Here is an 8,594-nt window from a genome sequence, read left to right on the forward strand (position 1 = left end):
AAAATGGAGGACTTCTTGATTCTAAAACTAACCATCTTGATTATTAAGATTAAATTTTTAGTAAGTTTTTAATAAATCTTTTACATAAGGATAGAAACACAGAATAATAGAACAGAAATGAGAGTCCAGAAATAAACTTGTACATTTATGATAAGTTTATTTTAGACAAAACTGCAAAGGAATTAAATGGGGCAAAGAATCACTTTTTCAACAAATAGTTCTGAGACAAATGGAAGTCCATATACAAGAACAAGGATTAAGATCGTTGCCTCACACCATACACAAAAATTAACTTTAAAAATTGATACATTAGCTCTTTCCCATCTTGCAAGATGGTGGGCGAAAAATCTGAGAAGATTGATACTAAGGAGAAGAAACTTGAAGCCAAAAAGGCTGATGCTGGTGGCAAGATTATGAAGGGTAAACTCAAGCCTAAAACACCAAAGAAGGGGAAGCCCCACTGCAGCCCAAACCCTGTTCTAGTCAGAGGAATTGGCAGATATTCCCAATCAGCTATGTATTCCAGAAAGGCCACGTACGAGGAAGTGTTCAGCAGCCAAATTCAGGGTTGAAAAGAAAAAGGAGAAGATTCTTGCTACTGTCACAAAACCCATTGGTGGTGAAGAGAATGGTGGTACCAGAGTGATTAAACTTCACAAAATGCCTAGGTATTATCCTATTGAAGATGTGCCTCAAAAGCTATTAAGCCATGGCAAAAAACTTGTCAGTCAGCATGTGAGAAAACGGTGAGCTAGCATCACTCCTGGGACCATTCTGATCATCTTCACTGGGCGCCACAGAGGCAAAAAGGTGGTTTTCCTGAAGCAGCTTAGAAGTGGCTTGTTTCTTGTGACCGGACTGCTGGCCCCCAATTGAGTTCCTCTGCATAGAACATACCAGAAATTCATCATTGCTACTTCCACCAAAATTGATATCAGCAGTGTGAAAATCCCCAAACGTCTTCACTGATGTTTACTTCAAGAAGAAGTTGTGTAAACCTAGACATCAGGACAGTGAGATCTTTGACCCAGAGAAAGAGAAGTATGAGATTATAGAGGTTGATCAGGAAGCTATGGATTCAAAAATTCTGCCAAAAATCAAAGCTGTTCCTTAGCTTCAGGGCTACCTCCACTCTGTGTTTTCTTCACAGATGGAATTTATCCTCACAAATTGGTGTTCTAAATTTCTTATACAGAACCTAATTAAATAACTGATCCACTTCCAAAAACATAAAGCAAACAAATGATAAATAAAAAATTGATAAATTGGACTTCATCAAAATTAAGTGTTTGTGCTTGATTTTGCTTTTATTTTAGAAAGTCAAAGAAGCCACACAATGGAAAAAAATATTTGCAAATCATATATCTGATAACAGACTTATATCCAGAATATACAAAGACCTCTTATGACCCAATTATAAGAAGACAAACAACCCAAGTAAAAAATGGGCAAAATATTTTAATAGACATTTACCAGAGAAGATACATGAGGGGTACCTGGGTGGCCCAGTCAGTTAAGCATCCAACTTCAGGTCAGGTCATGATCTCACAGTTCATGGGTTCAAGCCCTACGTCAGGCTCTGTGCTGACAGCTCAGAGCCTGTAGCCTGCTTCATATTCTGTGTCTCCCTCTCTCTCTCTGCTCCTCCCCCATTCACACTCTGTCTCTCTCTCTCTCTTTCTCTCAAAAATGAATAAACATTAAAAAAATTAAAAAAAAAGATACATGAATAGCCAATAAACAAATGAAAAAGTGCTCAAAATCATTAATCTTAGGGAGATGCAAATTCAATCTAAAAATAAATATGCTTTCACACCCACTAGGATGACTCTATAATCAAAAATACAGACAAAAACAAGGGGGTGTGAAATTATGGAAAAACTGGAACCCTCATACACTGCTGGTAGGAAATGTAAAATGATGCAGCCTCCAAAAATAGTTTGGCAGGTGCTCAAAAAGTTAAAGAAAAATGAAAATGCAGGTCTATACAAATATTTATATATGAATGTGCATGGCAGTATCATTCATAGTTACCCCAAAATGGAAACAAGCAAATGTCCATCAAACTGGACATTTTGCATAAACAAAACGTGGTATATTCTTAAGATAGAATACTTTCTGGCAATGAGCTGTTACAGAGTACTGATACATGGTATAAGATAGAACCTCAAAAACATTATGCTACATGAAAGAACCCAGACAAAAAAGATTGCATATTATGATTCTATTTACCTGAAATGTCCCTAAAAGGCAAATCCACAGAGACAGAAGTAGATTAATCATTTCCTAAGGCTAGGAGTGGAAAAAGAGAGTTACTGAAAATGGATGTAAGACCTTTTTAGGATAATTGAAATGTTCTAAAATTGAATTATGGTAATGGTTGTACAAGTCTGTAAATTACTGAAATTCTTTGAATTTTATGCTTACAATGAATAAATTTTATGGTATGCAAATTTCACCTCAATAAAGCTGTTCAAAAAAAATAAATAAACCAAACCAGGATGGCATTTTATAGAAATTGATGATTTGTCTCTAAAATTTATAGGAAATATAAAAGCCTTAGAACAGTCAGAAAAATTTTTGAAAAAGAACAAAGATAGAAACTTACACTATCTGATTTCAAGATTTCTATAAAGCTACAGAAATCAAGAAGAGGTTATGGTATGGCTTAAGACAGTCAATGGAACTGACTAGAGTCCAGAAATAGATTCATACATATGTAAAAAACAAACAAAACAAAACAAAAACAACAACAACAACAACAACAACAACAACAACAACAAAAGCCTGACTTCAGCAAAGATGCCAAGGTAATTCGACAAATGGTGCTGGAACAGTCCATGAATGTGGTAGGAAGAATAATAACCCTCACCCCCAAAGATGTCCATGCTCTAATCTCTAGAACCTGGGAATATGTTATCTTCCATCTTCCATGGCAAAAGGGACTGAGTGAGAGATTTGAGGAATTGGGGCGTTTACCCTAGGTAGACCCACTGTAATGATAAGTGTCCTTAAACATGGAAGAGAGGCAGAATAGAGTCAGAGAGTGATGTGACGATGAAAGGAAGATACCGTGCAATGCAATGTTGCTGGCTTTGAAGACGGAGAGAGTAGATCCTAAGTCAAGGAATGTGGGTGGCCTTTGTAAGCTAGAAAGACAAGGAAAGAGATTCTCCTTAGATCCCCCCAGACTTTCCTTGAATGCAGCTCTGCCGACATTTTGATTTTAGCCCAGTGAGACCCGTGTTGGACTTTGAATCTACAGAACTGTAAGATAGTAAGTTTGTGTTGTTGTTGATTTAAATGTTTATTTATTTATTTTGAGAGAGAGAGAGCATGAGCAGGAGAGGGGCAGAGAAAGAATCCCAAGGAGGCTCTGTGCTGACAATGCAGAGTCCCATTTGGGGATCCATCTCACAAATTGTGATATCATGACCTGAGCTGATATCAAGAGTGAGATGCTTAGCCGACTGAGCCACCCAGGTGCCCCATGTTTGTGTTGTTTTAAGCTATTAAATACACAGTAATTTCTTATTGCAGCTACTTTGATCCACACCTCATACTATATATAAAAACTACCTCAAAATAGACCTGAATGTAAAATCTAACACTGTAAATCTTCTAGAAGAAAACATATGAAAAAACACTTGTGACTTTGGTTAGGAAATGATTTCTTAAGCATAACACCAAAAGTGGTATCAATAAAAGAAAATAATTTTAAACTGTATCTCATCTAATTAAAAACTTCTCTTCAAAAAGAATGGTAAGAAAATGAAAAGCTAAGCCACCGCACGGGAGGAAATATTTTCAATACACATATCTGAGAAAGGACTAATAATAAGAATGTATAAAGCATTCTCACTCATCAATAATAAGATAAACATTGTGAGTAAGCAAAAGATTTGAACAGACTCTATGTAAAAAAAAAAAAGTACGAAAGGGGTCAATATGCACATGAAAAGGTGCTTTACATCATTATATGTCAGGGAAGGGTAAATTGAACCAGAGTGAGATACCACTTCACACCCAGTAGAATGGTAAAATAAAAAGTATCATAATGCCAAGTGGTGGTGAGAATTAGGTGAGTAACTTAAGACTCTCAAACCTTGCTGGTAGAAATGTAAAATGATACCACCACTTGGTAGTTCTTACAAAGTTCAACATACATTTACTGTTCAACTCAGCAATGTCACTCAAACATCTTTACCCATGAGAAATGAAACCATATTCTGTAAAAAAAATCTATCAACTTGTATGTGAAAACTGTAAACTTACATATGGAAATTCATAGCAGATTTATACATAACTGCCTCAACTGGAAACAACTCAAATGTATATCAACCCAAGAATGATTCACAAACTGGCATATCCGTACAATGGAAAAACACTGAACAATAAGAACTGTTACAACCTGGGTGAATGTCAGAAACAATCTGTGGAGCCCAAGCTAATTTACACAGCAGAGTTTATACTTTATGATTTTATATTTGAAATGAATGCTTTCATAGACAAAAAAAATAATCTAAAATGACAGAAAGCAGATTAGTGGTGCCCTGAACCAGGAGTGATGGGAATTGGCTGCAAAGAGGCATTCAGGAGCTTTTTGGGAAATGGATATCTTGATTGTGATGGTAGAGGTTGCACATTTTCAGAACTTATTAGATGGTATACTTAAGATGATGATATTTTATTCTATGCAAATTCTATTTTAAGAAAGTTTATTCAAATATAACTCAAAAATTTCTAATCATATAAAAGGAAGGTCATAAAATATTTATTCTAAATTAATAGGAGCTCTGACTCAAGACATAAGAAATAAAGTGATATACAATCTCTTACATCGTATCAATTCTGATATTCTATGACTTCATGAAATACACTGAAAGCTCAACAAAAGAAGCTTAATCTTAACATCATGAAGAAATTCACAGTAAATATAGAATCATTGATTTAAAAAAAAAAAAGAATCATTGATTTTGGAGTTAGAAGGGAAATTGGGGGTTGTGTTATGCAAATTTTCCTCCTGTAGAGGAATCCCCATTAGCAAATCGTGTATTGTGTTTGTTGAAAACGTGTTTTGCTTGTCTTGAATTGGAAGTCTCTCTCCTGGGTCTTAGTTATTCAATTTGGGGTTTTACTGTTATGAGCAAATGTCATTTAGGGGAATGTGCCTCTTCTGAAAGTCATTTTAAGGGCAAGAGAAATACCCATCTACATTGATGGTCAAAGCATGCTAAGGCAGGCCTTGATAAAAGACTCCACTAGTGCTTCCAAAGTTCCTGCTACCAGTGAGGGGCTCAGGGACTATCTCCTAAATAGGTTGGCCTCAACTTTTTACATTTATTACAATTCTGCACTTTGACCAGAAGCCTCTGTCATACATTCATGAAGCCCAAGCTATTTTACTACAGTGAAAGGAAATCTTGGTATATGGCAATGTTCCCTGGATCTGATAGAAGGGATGCGAGCATTACATGGGAACTAGACTTAGTCATCGCTAAGATCCTGTGGTTCTAAGAAAGTTACAAGTACACTGTTCATATTACTCAGTTCAGAGGGTCACACCAGTTTTTGTGGCAAGCGGTGTTTGCTGGCTACCCAATAGATATTCCTTTCTTTCTGCTTCCACATGCAACTGTGTAAACATGTAATGTGGGCTGTAGCAACCATTTTGTGACCATGAAGGAAAAGCCAAGAAAACCACAGAAAGGTTGAACAAGAACCTGATATTGTTGAGCTACGGAATTAACTAACCCTGAAAATTCCCAACTGTGGACCCTTTCATAAGTGAAATCAATCCTGTGGTTTAAACAACTTGAAGTTGAGTGTTTTGCTCTGTTTTCTTTCTCTAGCCAGATGCATTCTAACTAATACAAATTCCTAGGCCATCTTAATATGCAGATCCTAGACTGGGATCTGCATCTTTTAGTTCTCTCTGTTATTAGGCGGCAGATGGTCAGTCTCTAAGATGGACCTTATTGATCCCTGCTTCCTGGTATTTGCACCCTGGACTAGCCTTCCCTGACATTTAATCAGGGCTGGTCACTGTGACCAGTGAAGTATGGTAGACATCATGGTGTATGACTTCTGATACTGGGTCATGAAAATATTGCACCTTCTGTCTTGGCCTCTTGGTTTACTTACTCTGGAGGAAGCCAGCTTCCATGTTGTGAGAACACTCAAACATTTCTGTGGAGAGGCCCATATGGAGAAGAACTGAGGACCCTCACCGAACAGCCAATGCCATCTTATATGAGTAAATCAGGTCCTTCGGGTATAGTCAAGCCTTCAGATAATAGCTGTTCTGGCTGACCTGTCTTTATTTTATGAAAAATCATGAGCCGAAACAGCTGGCCAGACTATTCTTGACTTCCTGATCCACAGAAACAATGAGAGTTGATAAATATTTATTTTTGTCTTAAGTCACTAGGTTTGGGGTTAATTTGTTACACAGAAATAGTTAAGTAATACAGGGTGATAGTCCTTTTATATTAGAACCAAAATTCTACTCTTGAGTACTTGGTCACAACTGCTTTCCTTGCCAGTACTTACAGCCCACTTGAAGATTTCCAAAACAAATGGCTTAAAGAGTTTGTTCTTTCCTTTGCACACAGCCCGTAAGTTCAGATGCTCCAAGTTATCTTTATTCTAAAAACAATCATTACCTATTCTTCACCTCTTCCTTTTCTTCCTTTCCTTCTCCATCATTTCTGTCTTTTAGTCTTTACCCTCAAAGTATCGAGATTTTTCTTTTTTTTTCTTTTTTAAATATAATTTATTGTTAAGTTAGCTACAATACAGTGTATACAGTGTGCTGTTGGCTTCAGGAGTAGATTCCCATGATTCATCACTTACATACAACAGCCAGTGCTCGTCCTAACAAGTGCCCTCCTCAATGCCCATCACCCATTATCCCCTCCCCCACCATCAACCCTGTTTGTTCTCTGTATTTAAGAGTCTTTTATGGTTTGCCTCCTTCTCTATTTGAAGCTTTTTCCCCTCTTCCCTTCACCCATGGTCTTCTGTTAAGTTTCTCAATTTTCACATATGAGTGAAAGCATATGATATCTGTCTTTCTCTTACTGACTTATTTCACTTAGCATAAAGGCCTCCAGTTCTATCCACGTTGTTGCAAGTGGTAAGATTTTTCAAAACAAAATCCTCATAGTACTAAATCACTCAGTGCGGGAGTCAGCAAACTACCTCCCACTGGCCAAATCTAGCCGTCTGCTATTTTTGTAAATAAATGTTATTGTATGTTATTGGAACATACCCATGCCAAATTGTTTACATATTGTCTAAGTCTGCTTTTTCACTATAGAGCTGAGAAGTTGTAACAGAAATCATATGGCTCATGAAGCCTAAAATATTTACTATTTGGCCCTTCACAGAAAATGTTTGCAACCCAGACTTCAGGTTTCTAATATTTTATTGTGTACCACTTTCCTCAGGGCTTCTAACTTGGGGAGAGTACCAGTCACAACTTGTATCCATGCAGAAGCATTCACCTTCACAACCTAGGGAATCTGTTGTTACTCTCAGGTTTTCATCACCTGGACGGTAAGCAATCAGTACATCTCAGCCCAATTCACTTCAGTTTTTCTGCTTTGTTGATACTGGAGTTCTCAATTCACACGTAAAGTTGTGGGGTGAAAAGATGATTCTAATTTCCTTCCCTTCTTACTTCTCTGCCTCCCTTTCCAGTAAGGATGGGTGAAATGGCAAAAGCATTTTTTAAATTAAAATAATTTTTTAATGTTTATTTTTGAGGTGGTGGGAGGGGCAGAGAGAAAGGGGACAGAGAATCCAAACCAGGCTCTGAGCAGACAGATGTGGGCTCGAGCCCATGAACCGTGAGATCATGACCTGAGCCGAAGTTGGATACTTAACAGACTGAGCCACCCAGGCACTCCAAAAGCATTTTAATTCATTATTTATGAAATGAAAAACCATGCAGGGATGTGGGGAAATTATGTTCTGGAAGCACGCGCACACACACACACACACACACACACACGCTCATGCATGCACACACACGCGCACGCACACACACCAAATCGGGCTGAGCAAGTTTGGCATGGAGATGCCGTACCCTAACACATAATCACAGAGCATTTCTCAGCTCTGGCCCTTCAAAGAGGAAGAGGAACAAGGGTAATTCCAGCTATTACAGGCTCCTGGGCACCAAATGAAACACTCTGCTGTAAATTGTATATAATCACCGAGGAAGACTTTTATTTCTCCGTGGTTACGAATGGGACTTTTCCTTCCTCTTGTCTAGGAGGAAAGGAACGGGTTTAGATCAGTATGGGGGAGTTTCATTTGGCTGAGATGACCAGAACTCTCTCTGGATTCTAACAGGCCCTGGGCCTATATTCAGGACCTGTGTAAACAGAGCTTCTTAGGTCTCTTTTCTTACATCAGAATTTCTCTTCTCCTGATGACAAGATTTCTGCCCTTAGGACCAAGCACATCAACCACGAGGTGGTAGAAATTTTCAGATGCTTGGAAGTGGTAGATACAGAATATAAAGCTCTTGCTTATTCTGTAACATTTCTGAAACTTTTCCCATATAGTCTCTGCTCTCTGGCAGC

The 8,594-nt window shown here is 37.7% G+C and overlaps 1 pseudogene; it reads left to right on the top strand.

Moving 5' to 3' along the window:
- Positions 1-332: 332 nt before the first annotated feature.
- On the top strand, positions 333-1,182 carry LOC115519269 (annotated as a pseudogene).
- Positions 1,183-8,594: the final 7,412 nt, after the last annotated feature.

Source organism: Lynx canadensis, chromosome B4 (genome assembly GCF_007474595.2).
Source record: "Lynx canadensis isolate LIC74 chromosome B4, mLynCan4.pri.v2, whole genome shotgun sequence".
NCBI lineage: Eukaryota > Metazoa > Chordata > Mammalia > Carnivora > Felidae > Lynx > Lynx canadensis.